The following is a 27,687-nucleotide window of genomic DNA, read 5'->3' as shown; positions in this document are numbered from 1 at the left end:
TATTGCCACTGTGGCATGGATATCCTTCTATGTGGCCACACTTATCTGTACTGGGTGTGTAGCTGGTACATAGTCACCCATTATACCTCTGAACCCAAGACTTCTACATACATTCAAGGGTACAACACCCCATTAAGGGTGTACCTTACACAACAGCTACAACTTTACATACCACAACATTAACACGCCTTAACGTTTATTGAGCTCTGACAGTTGAAGTATGCGGCTGAACTACGGACACCATGTCTGTACACATTTGCATACTACATACTCAGGGGTGACCTCTGCTGAACAGACAGGGCCCATGTCCACAACAATATTAATGGATATACTCCACATACACGACATAAGCAAAAGCCACTGTGAGCAACATGCCCATGGATATGTGCACACATGCAACGATGAGTGGGATGTGCTTCAGGGTTACATTCCCAAACTGGACACTCAACATGCTTTGAAACATAAGTCCTATGTACATCATGCAGGGACACTCAATAGCACTGTTCATGCGATACCTCCCTTGGTGGTTGGGAGACACATGTACGCCAGGTATCACTGCAGTGGCTGTACTGTGCAGAGGTGCAGGTAACACATGGCTCTGCTGTTCACAGGACACTACCCTAGAGAGGTGCCACTGGTGTGAACACTGTAGTTGTGCTTACACATACACTTGCCAGACTGCATAGTACCCCACTATGAACCTGTGAAGCTATTACATGTCCTTTGTGCATGGTTACTTGGTAGCCCTTCCATTTAGATTAGCTATCATGCTATTACAATGTCCCATGCCTACAAGCCATATGTATCCTGTTATTGTACATGCCAATAGACGATACCTTTGGTATGCATGATATGCCTGTTATGCTGTGTAGAATATCTGACATATCTACCTACAATACTATACATTACACATATTTTACATAGTATCCCATAATGCAAAGTATACTTGCACAATGGGACCACCTTACACATGTCATTGTCATTATATGCCCATACACATGCCTACTGTGACAGTATATCAACATATACTATCCCCTGCTATGGCACGTACTTGTTGGACATACCCTATCACTGATGGTGGGTTGTATGGAATTGTTCTGTTTAAAGCACTCATGTAGCATCCCTTGTGGTGTCTGTGATGTGTACCTTGTGGCCCACTGCTGGACGCACAGTTTCTACAAGCATTAGTATGCTCAGCAAGACATCACTACATAAATACCTTTTCCCACTTTATACATTGCAGATACTTTTAATTAATGCAAACCAGGCTATACATACAGTAAATAATTAGTACAAAACATGCTATACATAAACTTACATACCAAGTGTTCTACATACCTTGTTATCGTTCCAGACTTTCGTCTCTATCTCTCTCACACTGCTTATCTCTCTCACACTGCTTAAACAGGTATATGGTATGAGCATATGGTTTGAATGTCTGGCAAGTCATCCTTATATACGTTGATACCTGTAACATGTGGTTTCCTGCCGCCAATTGGTGTTCCTGAGTGACTAATTACTTGCACATCAGCTGTGCAGCTACTCCATTCACCAATTACGTGGCAACAGTGGGGTATAATCGAATTCTCCACTTGGGCGTTGCCCATTTGCCCTACCTTCGGGGAGACGGCCTGTACTGTGTTTTGTTGTGTGTAATTGCAACTGCTATGTGTAGAGACAAGTATACTTTGGCTTCACGTCCCCCTTGGATTGTGTGTGACAGCTAGAGTATGTGGTTCAACATGTGGGTGTACCTGTCATCCCAACCGTCTGATAACGGACTATTGCAAACAAAACCTGTAACATCGCCGTTTGTTCCATTATACAACGGCTACAATTATGCATGGCGCCTTTAATTGTGTCTCTCACAAGGTATGTTGATGGTTCTGCAGATGTAATTGACTGACTGGATGTTTGTGCTGTTATTACAGTCTGTATTGCTATAGTTTCTAGTGTGGGGGATGTCGGTGGGTGTATGTAGCATATACAGGTGTGTGGGGCTTGCATTTCTACATATTCCATATATATGTGTGTGGGCTCCGTCCCTAATTAAAGAGCTATCAGTTAGTAGACTTATGTTACGGGATTTTACATTGGGCCGTTGTTAATTGGTTTCTATATAGTATGCAGGTGAGGTTGATACTTCCATACCTCCGGAATTGCAGTGATATATAAAGGGATATGTCCAAATGACAGCTATCCCGTGTATTTCTGTCCCAGATATTTGCAGTCATTGCGGTTGTGTTGGTAACAGAACCTCTTTGCCATGGGTTGCCACCTTTTCATATGGCCATTGTTGGACACTTGCGGGACACACAGCGGTGTTTACAGGCCAACACATAGCCACGGTCAGTACACAGGATAGCACATACTTTTATCCTCAATACATACCTATTGTTGTGGGACTTTGGCTACTTATCATATTGCATGTAACATTTACATTTCTTACATACAGGCATAACTATTTAATGCAACTATTACATAATATATGGGACATATTAATGTCCTACAATCTCGGACATTTGCCCTTTGTTATGTTTTATGTCAGGACACACCTGCCCAGGGAGGGGCTGTCCCTCCTAATGTGGGATAGGTGGTAACTGTATGCCTACGGCTAGCTATACCCACACCTACCGTAATGATCTACCTCCGAGTGGCACTAACAGACACATGATGCGGACACACACACACACACACACATTACAGTCACACGGAGATGCGCACGGCACCCTCAACACACACATACACAGACTACGGCACTCACAAACACGGTTGAACACAGTACCTACGTGGACCGCAACACCTGCAGCGGTAACTACATGTCCCTTCATATCATCATACTATTACTCGCGGTTGTACTGTTCCGATACCATGTTCTTTCGGTCTTTCAGCCTCATGGTTACGCGGGTCAGTATGTTACACATTCCATAGTTGGTGGTATCCTATTTATTTGTACCTCCAAGGTGTTATGAATGTCGTTGACCTATCTATATATATTTGCAGATATCGTTGAATCCATATATATCAACATATATCACTCTATTGCCTTTTCTATCTTATATATATGTATATATGTGTACACATATATATATATATATATATATATATATATATATATATATATATATATATATATATATATATATATATATATATATATATATATATATATATATATGTGTATATATATATATCTCTGACAGGGAAAGTGACAGGCAAGCTACACCTTTCATTGTGTACTTGTCGGTGTATACTGTTTCCTGGACTCAGCAAGTTTGTGTCTGTACCTGTCACATTACACACCTGCCATAGATTAGGGTTACCAGCTGTCCCACTTTGCGAGGGACAGTCCCTCTTTGGGCAGTTGTGTCCTGCAAAATATTTGTAAACATGGCAAATGTGCTGAGATTGTAGGACATACTTATTTCCTATAGTTTATGTAATAGTTGCATAAAACAGTTATTCTGTATCTGAACCACCTATATGTTATAGAAACAGAATAAGTAAGTAAACATTACAAGAATAAGCATTTATCTAGGCAAAACAGTGAAGTTCTGATTTTCGTACTGGCCGGGTGTATGTGTCGGCCTGCAGACATCTGACGTATGTCCCACATTGGTCATTTGCAAAGGTGGCAACCCTACCATAGGTACATCTTGGCTAGCAATAGTGTTAGGTGATTCTATACATGATTGCGTGTTCTACTCCTGGCAGTGGTCGTTTTACCCTTCAGAGCAGGCACTATTAGTACAGGGGTGAATAATGCTGGTTTCACCTGTTCTGGACATCACTGACCGTGATCTGCACGATATTCGGAGAAGCTTATCCCTGTTTCGCACATATCCGTATAGTCATATTTAAACATCGCTTACCAGCAGTGGGCAACGCATATTCCCGCTAACGTGTGCTAAGCATGATCTGATGACCTGCATCCGACATGCATTACTCGTGCCTTCAGGATTACGTTACATCCATTGCAGGACATGGGACCGGGAACATGCACGACGGTCACTGCATTTAACACATGGATATCTGGGATATGTATACGTGTTATGTCGTTTTGTACGTGGAGTATACTACGGCTGTTGCTCCATACTGCACTCACATGGGTAACTCAGTTAGTTTACATATTGATGAGTCCAGTTAATGGTGTGTCCATGTAAAGTTTACTAGATGTGCTCCGGCATTGGGTATGTATATCACAGTGAGCCACACACGATACTGTGCTACATCTTCAAATGACCGTAGGTGGGGCATGCTGGGGTGACGAATACCTGTCATGGGTACAACCCATGCCTTGACACAACATCCATGATTTTATTATGTGGAGCCCCTCATTAACGCAGCAGGGACTCCGTTATCAGTGTGTGCAGAACAGTGCTTATACACATGTGCTCCCGCGATTGCCTCTGCTCCACTAAGTGACAGTTGGTTACTTGATGTTGTGGCGACAGCGGACACTGTTTGCCCCATTTGGTGTATGGCCTCTGACAATCGTCCGTGTACCTACCGATGTACCTGGGAACCTATACACACAGCACCACCATATGCTGATAGGCGCATGTACTGTTCAGGTGTTGACATTCCGTGTTCCAATAGCTGTTGTGTGTACAATGTAGAGGGCTGCCTATGTAGGATTCACACAGTGGGCCACCTATACATTACAATTTACAGGTGGTTGTGTTTGTGTGCCATCCATTTTACTGTGTGTGCAGGTAGAGAGGTGTGTCAGTCCGTAGGGGCCTACACTGTCAGAGCATGTGCTATACGTTCCCTCTTTGCCAAGGCATAGGCATATTGGGCACACCTCTGTCTGCCTACTGGGGCTGGCACAGTGTGTTCATGGTCTGAATCCCTCTGTGCCTGTGATGGCCTTGGCAATTGCGGTGGGCTATGAGGGCCTTCACCATTTTGTCCCTGCTGCAGCTGTTTCCGCAGGATCATATTATGTAGCATGGCACATACTATGATGATGTGGGCACATGTGCCTGGAGAGTACTGCAAGGCTCCACCAGATGTGTCCAAGCACTGGAACTGTGATTTCAGCATCCCAAACACACGCTCTATGATGATTCTGGTTTGTGCATGTGCCTCATTATGGCGTTCTTGCATGGGTGTGTGTGCATTTCTGATGGGAGTCATCATCCATGGCTCCAGTGCATAGCCAGCATCCCCCACAAGGTGGTCATGTGGGATGTCCCCCCTGACAAATACCTGATACAGCTGTGAAGCATGCCAGATATGGGAGTTATGGTAGCTTCCAGGGCTGCCAGCACACACATCCATGATAATGCCCTGGGCATTGCACATGACCTGGCAGTTGATGGAGTGGAATCCCTTGCGGTTTATATAGTGCCTACCATGCTCACCGGGTGGTGACTTGATTTGTATGTGCATGCAGTCTATCGCACCCAGTACCTCTGGGTAGTGTGCCACATGGTGGAAGTGACGCATATTGCTGGCCAACTCCTCCTGAGTTCGGGGGAAGTATATATGCTCATTGGCATGTGGTAATATGGCATCCAGGAACTGGTGTTGTACCCTGGATGCCAATGCCTGTGAGATCCCCATTATATCTCTAGTTGGCCTTTTAAAGGTACCTGTGGCTAATATTCGCAAGCTTACACATAACTTCGTGTCCACTGGGATGGGTTCCCCTCTGTTGTTTCTGGTTCTCAGGCGTGGCCGGCACAGCTCCACTATTTGCTGTAAGATGTCCCTGTCCACTCTGTAATGCTCTACTATCTCCAGATCATGTAGCCCCTGGTAGGTTACCCTTGGTCTGAACACTCTTCTCCTCCTCTGGGGCCTGCGGTGGTTGTCGGCATCCTCCTTCACAATGCCGTCAGTCTCTAACACATGCTGATGAATCACAGCTATGGCAGCTCCCAACATGTACATTTTAAAAGTTCCCCGTGTGTTTACACCTATGGTGCAGTGTTTGGGAATGCACAGGTGTGTGTAGGGTGATTTCACACTTTATACTATTGTGCTGTGAACACCAATGATGTCATAGGGTGTGTATGTACGATCGTAGCTACAGGGTATCTTATGTGTTTTACTACCGGAACTACTATTGTGGTGCCTTTGGTGTTGAATTACATTTGGCTGCCGTGGATTACCTCTTGACCTACCCTTTACATTTCTGGACGTTCCACCTACCATTTTATGGCATGCATCCAGCAGCCTGCTTTCATTTGTACTTTCCTAGACCTGGCTTATCTTGCGTAATGTGTGCTATTGCCGGTCTACTGTCAGTTTGCTTTGCTCTGCTATGACAGATCTCCTATCTTTGCAATCCAATGCCTCCCCTCCTTTCTTTGCATTCCAATGCCTCCCCTATCTTGTTTTGCAGGTTTCTGCAAGCAGACTTGTCAGCTGCCGTCGATTGGCCACCGTGAGGTGATTGGTGTTAATTGCTCATTAGTACTCCATTTACCCTACTTTGGCATTTCCTTCTTTTCTTCCCCTGACCTTCCTGTTTGTGCTATTGTTCGCGGCGCATGCATCCACTTACCGGGTTTCGGGCACATTTTCATCCCCGTACACATGTGCTTTTGGGCACCATGTGTGCTCTCAGCTAAACGATTCTATACCTTCCTCCCCACCCCTGTCCTGCAGCTTTGCTTAGCAACGGCCAGGCCAGATTTGCATTGCTCCAATGTGCTTACTGCTACAATGGCACACCCCTCTGCTGATGTCATCTATCTCCTCTGAGCCACTCCTCGGTGTTATAGCGCTGCGCCGTATGGTACAACCTTCATCCGGCAGGACGTTTGCGATTCAGTATTACCTGCCTCATTTGCATGGCATTGACTACTAATTCATAGTTACCATGCCGAACACTGTCGCAGACCCTTAGCAACCCTTGCACCTTGGTTGTGGTGTTCCATGCCTACCATTGCGTATTATGGTGTAAACCTGATTTGTATTACATTGCAATTTTATGACATTTTTATATAATTTCTTTATGTTCCTGTTTGTGCACACATGCCCTGCGGTTGTACTGTGCATTACTGTGGACATGACATTAAATGTTGTTTTTTAGGTGTTGTGCTTCTTTTCTTATGCCATTGGCTGTGTATTTAGCCATTGGCATATGTTAACTTTGTAATACATGAGTTTGGTCCGCTTCCATAGCTCCGATGTTCTGTTTGGGAAAATGTGAACCGTGTTTTTTGGTTTACATTTCCGTGGGCTTACGCTACACCTGCACCACTTCATGAATCACTCTCTGCCTTCATTTGCATGGTGTGACACTGCGCATGGGGTGATTAGCATACCTATGCTGTGGGCTGCGCAGTTCTGGCATACGCCGGTAGTGCACGTGGAATTGGATCGTACCTGAATCGCTCAATGGCCATATTTGGCATTATTCCGCCTACGCTACGCCTGCGCCTGGTGCAAGCTTCATGAATCCCGGGGACTGTAAATACTGCAGTATACTTGACCAAAATACTTTCTGTTTATCACAATGCTAGAGAGTTGTATTAGTAATTTCTTAAATTCTGGAGATTTGTGGATGTAGAGGCCCTGCCAGTATGTGACATTTGTTTCTTGTAGCAAATTACTTTAGTATTCTTCAAGCAATCTCTAGTTATTTGAAGAGAATCTATCAGAAACAGAAGAAGCTCTCATCATTAAGGATGTTTTTCTCATAATTTCCAAACTTGTAATTGATGTGTTTCTTAAACTATCCAGCTGACCTTGCTGATTACTTGGAACAAGAAGATCTTGGAAGTCCAGAAAACTTGGAAACTGAACTCCTTTTGAATTTATTAATACAAGACTATTGTGTACATGTAGAGCTGCAAATTTAAATTATGTTCTGCAAAACTTTCTAAGATATTGAGAATGGAAAATCTTATTAAGAATTTTGTAAAAATGTACTTCACTGTGCAAATCCAAAAATAGGTCTCTTTAAAAGGCTGTATTGCACTGGCTAAGATGATAACTTTTCTCTATTTGCAGCCTTTGGAAACTGATTTTTGTAGTTTTATCACTGTATTATTTTTTCACATATCCCAGTATTCCAGTGATTTCACATTGTTACCATAGGTTACAATATCCAAACCAACAAAATACAAATCACAGTCCTTTTATCTATATTAGCTGAATTATTTTGTACTCTAGTTGTTCATGACGCCTTGGAAAACAACAAGTCCTGAAGTCATAATATGATTCAGCAGGAAGTTATAACATTTTGTTGTACTATAGTATTTGGTGACATGACATTTCAAACCCAAATCACTGAAGCAACAAACCTGATATAATCCAGGATGCCAGCATTTTCTAAGATAAATCCTTAGAAAGTATTTGCATTCCAAATCTATTTTGTTCCTCTATAATGGAAATTTTAATTACATGGAAATGGCTATTTATATAAGTAGCAGTATCTCAACAATAAATGATGTATTATCTTAACCCAGTTAATTTTTAGTTGTATTTATCTACACAATGGCATGTCTGTGATATTTTAGTTTGAATAGGGTATTCAAAAATTCTCCAAATGTTTGTGGAAATTTTAAGATAAACTCTGTTGTAGAGCTATGAGGCACATCCTATTTCTAAGGTTTCAGTCCTATTCTTTTTTACATTTATCATTCAAAGTTTGATCTTGGGTCTTGCAAAAGGTTTTTTGTTCCACACCTAAAAGTATCTGATTTTTCAGTAAAAGTTATCAATGGCATTCTGCTTGTAAGAAGATATACTGCCACAGTCAGATCTTTAAAATGCATATAAGAAAATGAGAATATCTTTGAAAGTGTCATGATACTTATAAATATTGCACATAAGCTCTGCAGTTAATGGCATATCAGACCTAACTAATAAAGATCTGCACAATATTATGAAATTTGAGAGTGCAACAACTTCATACCAAAACAGTGCTATGACCATGAATCAGTAAAATGGACACAAATGTCCTTGCATTTACTATAGCTGGCAATAGAAAGTCAGTACTCTAAACAGCATTCACAAAATGTGATAATGCTTCACTTTTTCTGCCATGCATTTTAACAGCTCAGAGATATATAAACCATAGATTGTAAAGCTTACACCAGATTCTGTATTGGCACTGACTAAATTAATGTTGACATTATTGATATATAACCTTATAGATTCAAAATCAATTAGAAGGGTATCCAGTGTAAACTGAGGTGAAGATACCACAATTAATTCATTAGTTCATTCATTCATTCATTTATTCTCTGATATTCCACTTAATCAAGTTTAGAGTCAACAGGGTACTAGAACTTATCACAGGAAATGATGGGTCAGAGCAGAGAAACCAATTCTGGACATGGTGCCAACCCATCACAAGATACACATACACACTCACTCATTATGCACACACTTACAGGAGATTTGGAGGATCACCAATTTATCTGTGTGTGAGATTGACATTGTGGTTAAGGTTTGCACCTTATAGGCAAAAGGTGCAGTGTTTGATTCTGACATGGGGTAATGGGCTGGATTTGGAATGGCTAACAAGGACAGTGATATGTCTTTGTTCTCTGAAAGGAAAACAGAGCACTTGAAAAAAATGATGCAGACAGAGAAGAATATATAGACTCTGCACAGAATGCACCCAGATGAAAATTAACTGAAAACAAGCACAGTCAGGACCCAGTGCTAACTGCAGCACCACAGTGTCACCCATGAAAATACTACAAAAGAAAAAAAATATTTAATCACTGTCATTCATTCATCTCTAACACATATAACAAGAAGGCTTGGGGTTTCGTTCAGATGCTTTAATACAAACAAACACATCAGGATGGACATCAGCATCATTAAATACAAACAAACTAGTTAACAGACAGACCTTACATACATATATGCTTACATCTCAGCAGCTAACTACAAAATGGCAGTCAGACTTGCACATGCTCAGTATTTATACACTTGTGCAAGCCCTTGGATAGCTTCTTAAAGGTATATACACATATATTGATTTACATCCTCTCTTTTAAAAAGATTGCCCTTTATGCAAAACCATATCAGAGTTAGGACTTGCATTACTATATACATTTGAAACAAAACACAATGTTCGTGTCCAAGTTGCTTCATCTTTGTTGCAAGGTCAGAGATTCAACCATATCTCGTAACATAACAGGACCAAATTTAGCAACAGGGAAAGTCTGCAGTGCATAACTCATATCAGGAACTTCTGGATTCATCACAGGAAACATCACTGAAAATTCATTTGGAATTGGAACACCAGGCAACTTACTCTGAGATAATCTTTCTCACAGGCTATGTGCTGTGGTATAGGCTCAGACACTGGTCTCAAATGCTTCTGATTCTGCCTAAAACTTGCTCCTTCTGATTCCACAATGTACAGTCTTGGCTCTGGACCAATATTCTTCACAACACCAATCCCATCATAACCTTTGGACATCTGCATCCTTACCACTTCTCCCTCTCATAATGGATTGAGTGGTTTGCTGGTCTTATCATAGTAGGACTTCTGGGTTAGGCATTTCTTCAACAGATTGGCTTTCACTGATCTGTTGTTCTTGACACATGGAAACAATTGACTACTAACTGGTAATGTGGTTCTGGTTTGTCTCGACAGAAGTCTCTGATCGAGTAAACCAAGATGTTTATCATGAGGAACATTTCTGAGATTCAGGAGATTCAGGAAAATATCAGTATTGTCTTGTTTTGACTTCTCAAGTAACTGTTTTGCACTTAACTGCATGTTCTACCAAACCATTTGACTGCAGTACTCAGGACTATTTGTGACATGAGTAAAGTCCCATTCTTCAGCAAATCTTTTGAACTGTTGGCTTGTACACTGCGTGCCATTGTCAGAAATAACCTTGTGCTGACTTGTACATGATAGCCTGGGAATCTGGTTAAACTGAAGTGGTTCCTTCTGTTGATGTGGCTTTGTACTACTACACACAGAACAAGATGAAAGTGCTCTCTCAATGTCTTGTGACATAGAACGCCAAAATACTAGTTTTCTCTCCCTTCTTTTGGTAGAATCGACTCCTGCGTGACCACGATGCAAGATAGTAATGTACTCTGGTTGCAAGGACTTTGGAACAATTACTTTTGCACCTTTCATAATGATACCTTTGTCAGACAAAATCTCATCTCTGTATGGAAAATAAGGCTGCACATCTTGAGGTAAGTTAGAGTGCTTTGATGGCTATCCTTGATTGATAAAGTGGCTGAGCCTTTGTAAAACTGGATCTGTGCCAGTGTGATCTCTCAGCTCATCATGACGAGGAAGAAAAATTTCTCACTTCCATTACTTCAAAATCAAGCTTATTATTCTCATACTGCTCTGTGGTGTTTCTGGGTAATCTGGACAATGTATCAGCAAAATAAAGAAGTTTGCCTTTCTTGTAGACAAGATTGAAATTGTACGTTTGCAATCTCAGCATCATTCATTGCAGTCTGGGTAGAGCTGAATGCATTGGCTTTCTCAGGATAGTGACTAAAGGTTGGTGGTCTGTTTCACTCTCGATGGGTCTACCATAAACATAATCATGGAACTTTGAACATGCAAAGACAATTGCCAAAAGCTCTTTCTCAGTCTGAGCATACTGCATCTCAGTTTGGGTAAGAGTTCTTGATGCATAGGCAACAGATTGATCCTCTTTTAGAATGACTGCACCAAGACCAAATTGTGAAGCATCACAGGAAAGTGTAACTGGCTTGTGAACATCATAGTATCTAAAAGTCAATGGACTAGCAATTCTCTGTTTCAAGACATCAAATGCTCTTTGGTGTTGCTCTAACCAAGACCAGGATACAGCTTTATGTGTCAGCTCTCTGAGCAGATCAAGTTTGGAATGAACTTGCCTACATAGTTGATCATGCCAAGAAAATGTTGCAGGGCTTTAACACTGTCTGGAGCTAGCAACTTGAGAATGGTTGTTTGTTTTGAAGGATCTGGTTGTAAGCCTGCACTAATAAATAAATGAGCAACATAAGTAACTTCTTGTAGCCTGAATTTACATTTGTGTGGATTGAGCTTAAGATCCACTTGACGTGCCCTTTCCAGAACTTTTTTGAGGTTTCTGTCATATTCTTCTTCTTCATCATGGCCTCCTGCTAGTATGTCTACTATAATTGCACAAGGATACCCAGAAAAATGTCCTCCATTGCATGCTGAAAGACTTCACTCGGAGAATTTATCCCAAATGGCATTCACAAAAATCTGTATCTGCCAAACAGAGTACTGAAAGTAGTAAGCAATAAGGATTTTTTGTCAAGCTAATTTGCCAAAATGAACTCTTTGCATCTAAGACTGAAAAAATAGTGATATTTATCAAGGCTGCAACTTCTATGACTGTGCGCATTGGACGATGAGGTGTTTTTAGTGCTTTGTTCAAATCTAGCTGGTTAATACATATTCTGATGTCATGTGAGCTTTTCTTGTGAGCTATCACCATGAAAGATACCCACTCAGTTAGAGTTTCAACTGGACAAATCACACCTTGTTGCACCATTTTATCCATTTCAGCTTTGAATCTGTCCTGCATGTCTATTGGAACTTTATGTGCTGGCCTGACAGCTGGACTGACCTCTGGGTCTAACTTCATGGAGTACACAACTGGAAGTTTGCCTAGTTTATTTTGGAACAGATCAGCATAGGTAGAAAAAAATGTACTGGGAAAAATTAGAGTAGTGGTCTTTTAAGCTAACATGGTAGACTTCCTTATTAAATGGAAGCAGTCCCATTTTCAAACTGTCTCTGAGCCCTAATAATGACTGGGTGTGTCTCTTGACCACATAAAATAATAAGTCGTAACTTCTTCCAGCAGAGTAATATGAAAGCACTACTGAGCCTTCAGTTTGAATTTGTTCACCTCCATAAGCAACAAGCTTTGCACACCTTGCCAAATCAAGCCTTTCACCTTTACACACTCTGAACAGTACAAAATACTTCATCCTTTGCCCTTAAATCTACTGCATTGACCGTTTCATGAAGCACTAACACCATCAACATAAACAGTAGAACTGTCACTGTCTAACTGATCAACTTGTTTCTTAAAATGTTCCTTTTTGATAAAAGATTGTGGGCCTTTGGATTTACAAAATCTTTTGAAATTATTCCATTTATTACATTTGAGGCATTGTTGACCAAAATCTAAACATTTCTCCGTTTTATATTTATGGCTTCCACAATTACGACAGTTGGCAATGAAAGTAGGTTGAGGCTCATGCTTTGAGTTTGCTGACTCACTGTTATGCTTCACTGAGACTGTGCGAACTCTGGAATTTGCTAGAAAGTTCTTGGGTATACCAATGAGTGCTGCGGGGGTTACAGTTGCCGCCATGTGCTTGGGTATGTTTCTTTTAACCACGTGCTACATACTATCAACATGAGCTTTATCATTGTGCCTTCTAGAGTTAATCTCACTTTTAAGCATACTTGTGTGCTTTTTCGTGAGCTCATATATCTGACAAATCTCAATGGCTTTATTCAAAGTTAAATCACTACCACAAAGCAAAATCTTTCTCACAGTATCATCTTTTATGCCACACACAATTCTGTCTTTTATCAATTTGTTCCTTAAGTCACCAAATCTGCATGTTTTAACTTTATTTCTCAGGTCAGTTATATATGCTGCAAAAGTTTCACCAGGCTTTTGATCCATTGTATAAAATAAATGCCTCTCCATTGTAACATTTGTCTGGGGGGTTACACATTTCTCTAAATTTACATTTCAAGCACTCAGGGTCCTCCCTTGACTCAGCCTGTGCAACAATATGATGGTTTTCTCCCCTCTCCTGTGTAGATAGCAGGTGCATACACAAATGAATGCTCCCTTTCAATGGCTTCTGACCCAACTAAATTTAGTAGAATAAATGCCTTTGTATAGTCATCTTTATCAGAAAATGCAGTCTATATGAAAGTGTTGTACTGCTGAAACACTCTCCAGTTCTCAGCAATATTACTGTCAAACACAAGTGCAATGGGTTTCCGAAATCCATCTGCCATGCTCACAGAGTATACAAACACACTAAAAATATGGCCATTGTAATTATGTATGAACAAACTGTTCTGTGAGCGTTTAACAACATAAAGTAAACATAAATGTACAATAAACTCTTCAGAATACTGTAGTTTGTGAAATATGCTCTGCAATGGCTGTATTCTGTGAAATATGCCTTGTAGTGGCTGGACTTTGTGAAATAGCTTTACTGTAACACTGCACACACATGTGAACACGTTATATACTTCTGATAAGTCATATCTTTGCTTAATATGAGCAATACACATGCTTTATGAAAATGCAGTTGTTTCACCTTATTTTATTCATTTTATGTAATTTGGACTTTATTTCAAACATTTTCCATAGTAATTTGAATATTTTTATCAATATCGTACATATCAGTATATGCAAATATCATTTAGAATGTTCTGTATGCCTCGTTTCATATTATGCAAAAAAGAAATAGTGCTGAGCAAGTTTTAATATCTGAAATTTGTTTCTCACCTGTTTTGTGAAGTTTACACATTTAGGAATGATCCACTCGTGTATATTCCACCATCATGGAAAGCAGTGCTTCTAGTCATTTTAGCCAAGTCGCTTCTAGCTTTGTGCCCTTTGAATGTGCAGGTTCTGACTCCATGCCCTTTCGAGATGTTTCTTCTAACACCATATCCTTTAGACATGCTGTTTCTGACACCATGTCGCTCATTCGTCTCTAATATATATAACAAGAAGTCTTGGGGTTTTGTTCAGAAGCTTTAATACAAACAAACCCATCAGGAGGGACAGCAGCATCATTAAATATGAACAAACTAGTTAACAGACAGACCATACATACATAAATGCTTACATCTCAACAGCTAACTGCAAAATGACAGTCAGACTTGCAAGTGTGCAGTATTTATACTCTTGTGCAAGTGCTTAGATAGCTTCTTAAAGGTATATATAGAAATATTGATCTACGATCACTAATGGCATTGAATGAAATATTTGGCTACTTAGTTTGCAAACTAACTTTTGGATGTAAGAGTTTATAATAGATGTACATTGGACAAAGTTTAACAAGGAAGAGAAGTGAAAACAGTCCAATGAATGCAATACACGTATGAACATCCTACCAGCACAAATGGAATCTAACAATTATTTGACATTGTCATTACAGTTTTTACAGTGCTGGATTTAAGGATATTCCTCCTGTTGTCAGAGTGTGTTGGCATGCATTTTAGGGGGGGGGGTGCACTGGTACAGAAAAAAATGTGAAAGCATGAAGATGGTTCCTTACATGTGGCATGCAGTCTGCCTGCAAATTAGAGAACCTTTGCTGAGCTGGAAGTCTGTAAGTTTTTATAACATTTTAAAACGGATACTCCATGAACACACAATAGAAGAAGGAACAAGGAAAAACAAGGCTATAATGTGCAGATTTGGTGATTTAAGGGATGAGCTGATAAAAGACAGACTTATGTGTGGTGTTAAAGATGATGCTGTGAGAAAGATTTTGCTTTGTGACAGTGATATAACTTTGAATAAGGCCATCAAGATTTGTAGATATATGAGCTCACAGAAAAGCACACAGATATGCTTACAAATGACAGATGCATGCTTCCAGTAACTTCCAGAGCTCATGTTGACAGTATGCAACACGTGGTTAAAAGAAACTGGCCTGACCACATGGCAGCAACTCTAGCCCCTGCAACACCTACTGGTAAACCCCAGAGCTTTCCAGCAAGTTCCAGAGTTCGCACAGTCTCAGTGAAGCATAAGAGTGAGTCAGCAAGCAGGCATAAAGGGGAGGGTGCATGCCTACCCAGCTGCATTGCTGAGTCTATATGATGCTATCAAATGGACTAAATAGGAAATGCTATTTAGTCGATCCGATACTATTGAAATGACAAAATAGCGAAGTCAGGGAACATCGATTTTTTTCCCAGGGAAAAAATTTGGTGAGCCGTCTTTGGGACTTTGCCATTTCCTCCACTATGGTGTGATCTTGGAGTGGGTATATTTAAGTAGAGGGGGGTGTTAAATTTGTGTTTTTTTTTTTTTTTACGGAGCAGCAAATTTTTTTTCCTGGGAAAAAATTTGCTGTTCCGTTTGTTCGATATTTTGTTGTTTCGATATTATCGGTACGATGAAATAGCATTTGCTATTTACATTGTACAATAATATGATATAGACACGCATTGCTAGCTGTCGTAATTGTGGTGGAAATCATGAATCTAAAAGGGAAAATTGTTTAGTTTTTGGTCAGCAATGCCGCAAATGCAATAAATGGAATCACTTCAACAGGTTTTGTAAATCAAAAGGCCCATATTCTTTTATTGAAAGGGAGCATTTTAAGAAATGAGTTGATCTATTAGAAAGCTGTGACCCTACTCTTTATGTTGAGGGTGTGTCAGTGCTTCATGAAACAGTTAATGCGGTAGATTTAAGGGCAAAGAACGAAGTATTTTGTACTGTTTGCATAAATGGAAAAACCTGTAATGCTCAAAGATGAGACAGGCTCCAAGTGCAATGTTATGTCAGCAGAAACATTTGCTAGCGTGTGCCATGGTGAAAGGCTTGATTTCATAGGTTCATAGAGTAGTACTAGACTAACTGCCCATTTGGGCTATTATAAGCATTGCCAATTACCCCATGTCAGAATCAAACTGTGCACCTTGTGTTTATAAGGTAAATACTTTAACCACTATGCCAGCCTCCCACTTCAATCATCCCTAGGTAGACACTTTCTCTCTTTTAACGAAGTTCTGAATGCTTTGATAAATCTAACTTCCATTCCTATGACATTCAGAGCTAAATTAACAGCCTATTAGACTGATAAAATACAGTCACTACTGACGAAGAAACTGACTTTAACAAAAGCAAAATATTTCATTTTTATGTTCTGACTGACTAGTTCCATTAGTCTTTCCATGACTTTGTATATGAGGTTGGTCAGAAGTATGGGTCTGTAACTGCCTTATGCACAGGAATGACAGTAGCTGCTCTCCTTTCACTTGGAAGAAAACATGTAATGGAGGCAGAGACTGAACAGTGTTGTTAGGGATGTGGCTAAATCATGCTTCATGCTAGTTAAGATGCATCCAGAGATACTATCAGAACCTATCGATGCAGTATTTTTTAGCTTTTGATAGCATTTTAAGACTTGATCTTGTGAGGTAGCTGCAGTTGAGCCAGTTTCAGGTACATCTTGAGGGACAGATGGAGGGGAGAGAGGGATAAAGTTATAGCTAACCTACTGGCCAATAAATTTAGCTCTATTTTCAGCCTCGGTGTAGGTAACATCATTCGCAAATCAGCTCAGTACATTTCTGCACTGTGCTTTTGAAATTATGAACATAAAAAATGCCTTGTGATGGTCTTTGGCTTGGGTAGCTATTTTGGCCTCAAACTTGGGTTTGGTTGATTTTATTAAGGTCCTGAGTTGTTTATTTCAGTGACAATGGCCAACATTCTAGTAATCAGTCTTTTTACTTTTGGTAAAAAAATATTTTCTTTTTATTATAAAGCTTGTTGATATTATGGTTCCACCATGTGAGCTTTCTTCTGGGGTATGCCCAGAATCTTTTCCTATGGGATACAGCAGTATCTATGCAGCAGTTTACCTGCTGATATAGTGGTGTATATTTCTACGTATTCAGTGGAGTTAACTGGGTTTGATGAGGATTTGAAGCTTGTCAACTGCAACGCAATTTAGAATTAGGTAGCTTGTCTTAATGAAACTTCTAAAGGTACCTTGAGTGGAACGTATCTCTGGTTTCAGTTTTATTTCAAAGAATCCTGCTTTATGATCAGACTTAAATGATGAAAGGATGGAGCAAGATGCTCCCATATTAGAAAAGACAAGATCCAAGATGTTATTCCCCACCAGTGGGTACTCGAATTATTCCAGAACATTTATATTAACAAAGTCCAGGAATCTCTGAGCTTGTGTATTAGTGGTGGTGTAGGTTTCCCAGTCTATAGTTTTTGGCATGTTTTTTCTTACTTTTACTTAGGGGAACATCTAGATTAAACCCCTTATTTTAAACCAATAACATTTTTTCTGTAAGCAAGTAAATAAGAGAACACTGAACGTAATGAATTATTCCTTTAGCAAATAAATGTTCAGTGAGAGTTGAGAAGTGTGCAACTGAGGGCAGCTGCACATTCTGTTCTTTTTTCATGGGGACAAGCTGACTATAAGGGCAGGCAATAGGAACCACACCATTTTTTAAGGCTAAAGGTTAAATGTTTTCTGATAGCATACAAGGTGTTTTTCACATCTGGAAGGAGAACAAAGGCAAAACTAGAACAGAGAGAAATTAGTGTAGGCAGGAGCACAGGCTGTAACATGCATCTCAACATGGATAACTTTACTTTTAGGTTACGTAATGCCTGTGGTTGCAGCTGTTGATATGGGACAATTGTTCCTATCAGGAGGGTTAAACTTCACTGTTTGAAGATGTACATAGTTTTATTTGTTTTAAGTTAATAGGTTATGGGGGTGATCAGGGGGTTGTGCTTGTTTGAGGATTTTCATTAAAATAAGAAAATCTTATAAAATGTGGCACAGGTCAAAATGGAAATAAGAAAAAACTGTATAAAAGAGCAACATAATGATCATTAGTGGATGAATGTAACACAAAAGATGGAAATAGACATTTAAAAAGTTGTCATATAGATTAGTTGGGAATAATTTACTATCATAATGGCTACTCGATCCATATTGTTCTGGCAGATGAATGGCCTCACGGGTATAGACAAAAGGACAGAGCACCGAATTATATTAAGAAATGCAGAGTGCAAATAGCAATGCTACTGGAGATGCATTTAGAAAGAAGTGAGCAAGTGAATTTAATACTGAAAGGATTTCAGGATGGATATTCAGCAGAGTATCAGGGCCAAAGAAAAATGAGCTCCAATAATAAGGAGAAAAAGATAATGGTAGATTTATGGTAGTAAGAGGTTACTGGCAAGAGAGGAAGATTACAGTGGTGTGTATTTATTTCTCATAAGATCTTGAGCTCTATGATAGTAGTTTTTAGGTGGAATACAATCAGCTTTCAGCAGGAAATATTACTTATAGGTAGGGACTGGAATTTGACTTGCAACAGTAAGGATGCATCTGGGAGACCAAGAAGGGAAAATAAAAGACTAAGTTTGTGAAGAAATTTATGAAAATATTTGGTATGGAAGTCGTGAATTCAGTAGTATGAACAAGAGAATTTACAAATTATATCTCATGGTACAATAACTGGACTGGACTAGCCAGAAATTGTATTTCACAGGAACATGTGCATTTAATTTCAAGTCTCAACACAAGTCCAGTAACAACCAAGATACAAATGCAGGGTAATGAAGTAAAAATTAGATACTGGCGATTCCCCACCTACATGTTTAAAATAAAAGAGGAATTTAATGAATTGGTAGTGGAAATTATTTAAGAATTAGGGAAGACAAACTTGACAGCCTATAAAAAGAAAAATAACTAGAGATCCTCTAGCGGTATTAGAGATATTTGGGACATTTTATGAAAATTGGTATAACACAGAGAAATGTGGAAATCAAGAGCACAACTGAAAATATTTATGGAAGACTTAAGTATACCAAGGTTAGAGACAGATGAGGCTCAATAATTAACATAAAAAACAAGAAAAGATGAGGTAAAAAATGTGACATGCAATCAATCTGCAGGAAAGTCTCCAGGAATGGACTGCATTCCTCTGGAAGCTAGGAAGAAAGTGATCAAAAATATGGAAGGCTTTGGTTAATACTATTTTAAAAGTAGGAGAAGCACCAACATTCTGTAAGAAAGCTGTAGCAGTCGTAAAACCTAAAGGCAATAAAGACCTATCAGACCCAACTTCATATAGACCCGTTTTAATTTTAAACCAGGATTATAAAGCATTTAACAGTTAAAAGAATTGCAAAGGCGGTGCTAAAACTAATCGATATGGATAAAAGTGGTTTTGTGGAGGGGAAGCAAACATTTGGCAACATTAATAGAACAACGATGAGTCACAGGGAAGCACAGTATAAGAAAATATTGCTGTTGTCTGTGGGTCTTGAAGCAGACAAACCACTTGACAGAGTAAGCTGGGACTTTGAGTACGGCAATGGAAACATTTGCATTCCCTGATGCAATAAAGTTGATTAGAAGGATATATGGAGGATCAGAGGAAAAAGGTAAAGTGGGAGGGTTCCTCTCTGTCATGTTATATCTTATCAGAAGAACCAGGCAAGGGTGTCCTCTTTCCCCTTTATTTGATTTATACTTAGAACTAATGTCAAAGTAAGAAAGGGACTCAGAAAATTAAACATTTAATTCGTATGGTAACCAAGAAAAGTGGTTTTATTTGCAGACAATATTATTTTGTAGCTGATAAAACCAGAAAAGGACATCTCAATGTTGTGGAACATGTTGAGACAGTTTCAAGCCTTTTCAGTATATAAAATTAATGGAAGATAAAACAAAGGGTATAGCAGTAAACGATGTACTTGCACAAAAATGGTCCAGCAATACCCATATTTATGGGGATATAATAAATTGAAGTATTTAGGAGTATGGATTAAAAAGATTTCTGTTATGGCAGCTAAGGATATGTGGAAATAGAATAAACAAAAGATAATACAAAAACTGAGAAACTGGAAGCTCTTGTTTATTGATATGGATAGCAAGATGCAAACAAACAGTGAAATGTTGTCAGTCCCTTTAGTTTTATATGCAGATCAGGCATATTTTTTATCAACCAGAGGAGAAGTTGTAGACAGTAATTAAAAAAAGAAGAAGAAGAAGGGAAGAGAGCAAGGGTCAAGTGGGAGAAGTTGATCCTTCCAACAGAACAAGGTAGTTTAGGATTGCTTGACTTGAAAAGATATTTTACAGCTACACAGTTAAGGTTCACAAATGTAACACAAGCACAAAGCTATAATTCATAGTGGAAACAGATTGTGCTGAAGCAGGGAGAAATTCAAGAAATAAGGAGAGAGTGGGATTGTGGATGCAGATCCTTAAGTAGAACAGTCATTCAGATTACATTTCTAAAACAGCAGAAAGTATTGTAAGAACTAAGCCAACATGAGAATGGAGAGAGATTCTCTCGATAGGGATAGGGGAACAGAGAATATGCAAGAAGGGGGGCTGGAATCTACTGGAGAAAACTTGAAAGTAACCAATGTACTGGGAACAAATAACTAGAGAGGGAAAGGTAATAGTAACAGAATAGGAAGAAGCGAGGAAGACATTTGGACTGTAGGCTATATAGTCTGCCTTCTCTATCAGGGAAATTTATCAGAGTATAGTTAAAGAGAAAGGAACAGGAAAATCCTAAATGAAAGACCTGCTCTGGTAGACATTTTAGTTGACTAGAACAGAGGCAGTTGTTAAAAAAGGGATAATTAGTAGGAGCATATAAAATACTACAAGATATTTATAGTAATCAGAGGAAGTTAGAAAAGTTTGATAAGAGACACTGGATAAGCAATTCACTAGGTAACAATGAGGGAACACATGTAGGGTTCCCAATTATGTAACAAACTCTAGCATTGTTTGTATTTTTGCTTGGCAGCATTTGCACTGGTATTTTTACACCCCAAGCAGACTTCAAATAATTTCTCCTCACGTAGATGGCAAATGGATGTGTGATGAAGAAGAAAGAGGTAACTGAAAACATAGGCTTTGGGAGTGCAATGAGCTGGCACACTTCAAAAATTCTGCTATAGAGAGTACTCTGTCAGAAACATTGGGTGAGCAAAGGGATGTAACTAAGAAAGTGATTTTTTGAGACGGGATGCAGGATCTGAATTGCCTAGACATTGTAAGGCCTTGATAAATTTAATTCTGGTGATTGCCAAAAAGCAATTACTAGAAAATGGGAATCAAAATCTAAACCAACTGTATTTGAAGTACTTAATATTGTAACAGAGGTACAACAACTGGAAGTGGGATCATTGGAAAAGGGTAGAAGGAAATTACATGAAAAGAAATTGAAACTTTGGAAACAGTACATGCATTATATTGTTTTGAAAGGGATTTAAGGGAAGGCAGGAACTGAACAATTTATGCAGTGTTGGACCGATTATGATTATATAAAAAAAAATGTGATGTATACTGTTTGTAACTAGGAACATGCTAATATGGTTTGCTTTCTTTTATATAAATAAGTTTTCCTATGTATTGGGTGATAATTCTATAAAGGTGCTAAAAAACTACCAGTTTTCCCTGTAGTTTAATGTTTTACCTTAAGGATGGGAGACATCTTACCCACCCCCAAGCCAAGAAAACTATTACACCTTACCACACACACACACACACACACACACACACACACACACACACACACACACACACACACACACACACACACACACACACACACACACACACACACACACACACACACACACACACCAACATTACAGCTCAACCTCTTAACATAAGAAATCAGGCAAAGCCTAAAATAATGGGTGGACAAAGGCCCAAAAATATGGACAAACTTTAAATATTCCTCTTATAAACATAGAAAGGTGCAAGAATAACAAAAATCGTGTTAGCATGCATTTTGTAAGAGATACAAAGTCTGAAATTCAAATTTATTTCATTATTTAGTGACTTACATCCTTGGTGATTTGCCAGAAAACAACAAAATGTATAACAAACAGACCAAAAATATGAGGCTAAAATCTGGACAGTCTGCTAAAATCTGTACAGTTGAGAGTTATCACAGACACACACCAAAAAGCAACTTTTACAGAGGAGAGAAGAAATAAAAGCAAAAGAATTAGACAATGAAGAGAAGGGTGTTGGATAAGTTACCAATCTGATGAACTACAGTGAAACGCAACATTTCTTACCTTACCTCTGCAGCCTTCCATTGGTAAATGCACCCAAATATAAAGAGAAAAAGGAAGCATCCTGAAACTTACAATCTTGTGCTAAAATAAAAAAAACGTTAAGGATACAAGATAGAAGTGAAACAGAATGCAAATAGAGCAAGTTTGCAGTTTCAAGCAAACCACAAAAATCAGCACAACTTATGTAAAGATCAAGACATTCATAATAGTAATAGGGCCTTAAATAAGACGAGGCCAAGGGCAACGTCAGCATTTGTAACACCACTCAAGAGCCTTAAAAAGTTACTGAATGTCTTTCTCTGGTCATATCTCTCACAAGAAAATGGACAAGAAGGTAGTACTTTGATAGTCTTTACAAGGCAAGAGTAAAGAGGCCTGGCAGTGGTTAAAAAGTAATTAGAACTCAAAGTTACAGCCCTCATTAACAGATAAACAAAAATCCAAAAGAGCATCCTGTAGGTTAGCTCAAGACAAGCTCAACATTCTAATTTAATGGTTTCTTGGCAAGATGCTGGCAACACCATGCCTTTATCAATGTTAACGTCCGTGGATATGGTAACCCTGACAGAAATGTGAGTAACCACCACTCTTAAGATTTTGTCCAAAGCTAGGTATCAGAGGACCATTCAAGGGCCTTTTTCACAAAACCACCATACAAGCATATACAGCTCTATTATTTGATAAAACATTACAGAATACATTAAACACTCTACCCTTTCCTCTCCAATAACACCTCAAATTTATACTAAAATTAAAAAGCAGCCCATCAGCTTACAAAATACCATGCAAACCATGAATGGAAGGTATGTAAATCAAATGTTGCAATGTTAACCAGTGATACTAGTTACAATTCATATAAGAGAATAGCAGCACAACATTTTATTTCAACATTATTTATTCTCTGCAGGGGTACAGTGAGCCACTCCTTCATTACCCCCCTATATAAATGAGCTTTGTTAACTGGATGGTGGAAACTAATTTCTCAAAATTTAATAAATTAATTACTTAATTAGCCAGTTGAACTGCAAGAAATTACAAACAAAAGGCATGGAAAAACGTCATATCAAATGCCTATTCCACATTACAGAACTCAAAAATATAAAGCAAGGTGTGTGAAACTTGTTGCTTATGGTGGTGAAAAAATTTAAACTTAAACCTCAGTACTGCTTTCATGTTGCTCCCAGCAGAGCAGGAGAAGCTACGATTTGTTATTTTATGTGGTCAAGAGTCATGTCCAGTCATTATTAGGGCTCAGAGACAGTTTGAAAATGGGATTGCTTTTATTTAATAAGGAAGTCCATCAAGTTGGCTTGAAAGACCACTACTCTAATTTCGCCAAGTACATTTTTTTTCCTGTTCGATTCTCAGCTAGAGTGTCTTCTGTGTGGAGACATGTGTGAATGGACATACCTTCGTTGAAGGTTGTGTGTCAGGGCTGGCAACTCGGCATGTAAAAATCAACTGCCAATCATTAGCGGACCAGAGTTCCGCTGTGGCGACCCCTAACCGGGAAAAGCCAAAAGACACATTTTGTCTACCTATGCTGATTTTTTTTGAAGACAAACTATGGAAGCTTCCAGCTGTGTACTCCATGAAGTTAAACCCAGATGTCAGTCCAGTTATCAGGCCAGCTCGAAAATTTCCAATAGCCATGCAGGAAGATTCAAAGCTGAGTTAGATAAAATGGTGCAACAAGGTGTGATTTGTCTAGCAGGTTCAGCAACTCCAGCTGAATGCGTACCTTCCATAGTGGTAGCTCATAGGAAAAGCTCAGATGACATCAGAATATGTATTGATCCATGAGATTTAAACAAAGCACTAAAAAGACCTCATCATCCAATGTGCACAGTCAAAGAAGTCACCGCTCTGATGCCAAACACTACTGTTTTTTCTGCCTTAGATGCAAATTGCTCCTATTGGGAAATTCAGCTTGACAAGAAATCCTCATTGCTAACTAGTTCAATACTCCGTTTGGAAGGTACAGATTTTTGAGAATGCCATTTGGGATAAATTTTGCAAGTGAAGTATTTCAGCATGCAATGGAACAACTTTTTCTGGGTATCCTTGTGCTATTATAGTATACAACATACTAGTAGGAGGTAATGGTGGAGCAAAGCATGACAGAAACCTCAGAAAAGTTCTGGAAAGAGCACGTCAAGTAAATCTTAAGCTCAATCCACAGAAATGCAAATTCAGGTACTGTGATGTTCACAAGCCATTTATTCTTTCATGTGATGCTTCAAAAATTGATCTAGTTGCAGTCATTCTACAAGAGAGTCTACCTGTTGTCTATGCATCAAGAACTCTTACACAAACTGAAATGCAGTATGCTCAGATCGAGAAAGAGCTTTTGGCAATTCTGTTTGCATGTTCAAAGTTATATGATTATTTTTATGGTAGACCTATCCAGATCGAAACAGACCACCAACCTCTAGTCACTATGTTGAGAAAGCCTATGCATTCAGCTCCAGCCAAACTGCAACACATGATGTTGAGCTTGCAAAAGTATAATTTCACTTTTGTTTACAAGAAAGGCAAACTTCTTTATCTTGGTGATACCTTATCCAGATCACCCAGAATTACCACTGAACAGCATGAGAAAGAGAACCTTGATTATGAAGTCATGTCAGTGAGAATTTTTTCTTCCACACATTTTAATGAGCTAAGAAATCACACAGCCACAGATCCAGGTTTAGAAAGAATTAACCATTTTATCAATCAAAGATGGCCGTCAAAGCAATCTAGCTTACCTCAAGAAGTACAACCTTATTTTCCATACTGAGATGAGATTTTGTCTGATAATGGTATCATTATGAAAGGTCTGAAAGTCATTGTTCCCAAGTCCTTGCAACAAGAGTACATTACTATCTTGCATTGTGGTCACCCATGAACTAACTCTACCAAAAGAAGGGCAAGAGGATTAGTATTTTGCCCTTTTATGTCACAAGACATCAAGAGAGTACTTCTGTCCTGTTCTGTGTGTAATAGTACTAAGTCACATCAACAGAAGGAACCACTTCAGTTAAACCAGATTCCTGAACTACTTTGGTCTACAGTAGCCACCGACATCTTCGAGTGGAATGGTCAACATTATTTGGTATTAGTAGACTCCTACTTCAATTGCTTTGACATTGACCTACTTCCCAATCTAACATCCAGTACTCTCATCACTAAGATGATGTGTCATTTTGCAGTCAATGGTAGTCTGCACAAAATTATTTCTGACAATGGCATGCAGTTTACAAGCCAACAGTTCAAAAGATTTGCTGAAGAATGGGACTCATGTCCAGAGTATCTGCAAATGTTTTGACAGAAAGTGCAAAGCAGTTATTAGAGAAGTCAAAACAAGACCATAGTGATGTTTTCCTGAATCTCTTGAATCCCAGAAATATTCCTCTTGATAAACTTCTTGGTTCACCTTCTCAGAGACTTCTGTCAAGAAAAACCAGAACCACATTACCAATCAGTAGTCAGTTGTTGGTTCTGTGTGTCAAGAACAACAGGTCAGTGAAAACCAATCTGTTGAAGAAACATTTAACCCAGAAGTCTTACTATGATAAGACCAGGAAATTGCTTAATGCATTATTTCTGTCTTGCCCAAATAAAAAGCTGGGCATTGGCGACAGGTCGCCAAATAAACTATACCTTGGTTTCACAGGAAAATTTACACTTGATGGTATATTTAGTCCCAAGAATTAATACGTGTTTACCTGTCTTAATGTGCTGACAATAATGACAGAACGCCCTTTTGAGCAGTGTATATATGAACATATATATAATATTTCTAGGAATACTAGCACTAATGCCCTAGCCAGACATATAGCTGAGTTTCAGTCCCACAATTTTCATTTTATGGTGGTTGACTATGTCGAAAGAAACATCAGGGGTGGTCCATGGGAGCTTAAGCTTGAAGAAAGAGAATTAATGTGGCAGCTCCAGACCAATGCATACACCCATCCTGGACTAAATGAGACATGCTCCATTAAATGTCTCTTAACGTTAAAAGCACTAGATAGGTGATGTTTGACTTAGTAATGAATTAAGTCTTCAAGAATTCAATCACTGAACATTGGATGAAATCAAATCACTTAGCACTCAATGCCTCCAAAACAAAACTTATGGTATTCACCCCCTCAAAATCCACTTCCTTCAACATGAACTCATTCTCAATTACCAGCCAAAATAACTCACCCCTTGAACTAGTGTCCGAAACTAAGCTACTTGGTGTACAGATTGACAATCGGCTCAGTTACAACTCCCATCTTCAACTAAATATTAAAAAAACCCATCAAAAACTAGGTATGTTATACCGTCAGAATCAATACCTTACAAGCTCTTCTAAAATCACACTTGCTTCCTCTTTTCTCATCCCCTCCCTTCTCTATGGGGCTCCATTATTGACCAATCTTCAGACTTCTCTAAAAAAACAGCTTTCCTCCTGCTATAACAAAATTGCAAAATTTGCCAACAGCCATAGGTCCACTACTCATCACTGCTCCTCTCTCCATAAACTAAACTGGCTCGAATTACCTAATCAACTCATATATATACAGCTGACTTTCGCTCACAAACTCATCCTTAGCCCCTCTCTCTGTCCCTCCCTGTCTTCCACCCTCAAAATGCACCTACCTAACAGAGTCTTAAGGTCTAACAATCAAAACCTACTACAAGTACATAAACCATCTCATCCCTCAGGTAAACACCTATTATCTTTTAATCTTGCTCGTCTCTGGAACTCACTTCCACCATCCATTCGTACCACCACTAACCAGTACATGTTCAAAAATCTCTTCATACATATCTAAGATCCCAATGGGATTGTTCTTGCTCCCTCCCCTCATAATTCTATGTTATCCCATTCTTCTTCCCATATATGATACATAACTCT

This window comes from Protopterus annectens, chromosome 6.part0 (genome assembly GCF_019279795.1).
Source record: "Protopterus annectens isolate FY-2018-M chromosome 6.part0, PAN1.0, whole genome shotgun sequence".
NCBI classification, from domain to species: Eukaryota; Metazoa; Chordata; order Ceratodontiformes; family Protopteridae; genus Protopterus; species Protopterus annectens.
The sequence above is the reverse complement of the archived record's forward strand: the minus strand, read 5'-3'. Positions refer to the sequence as shown.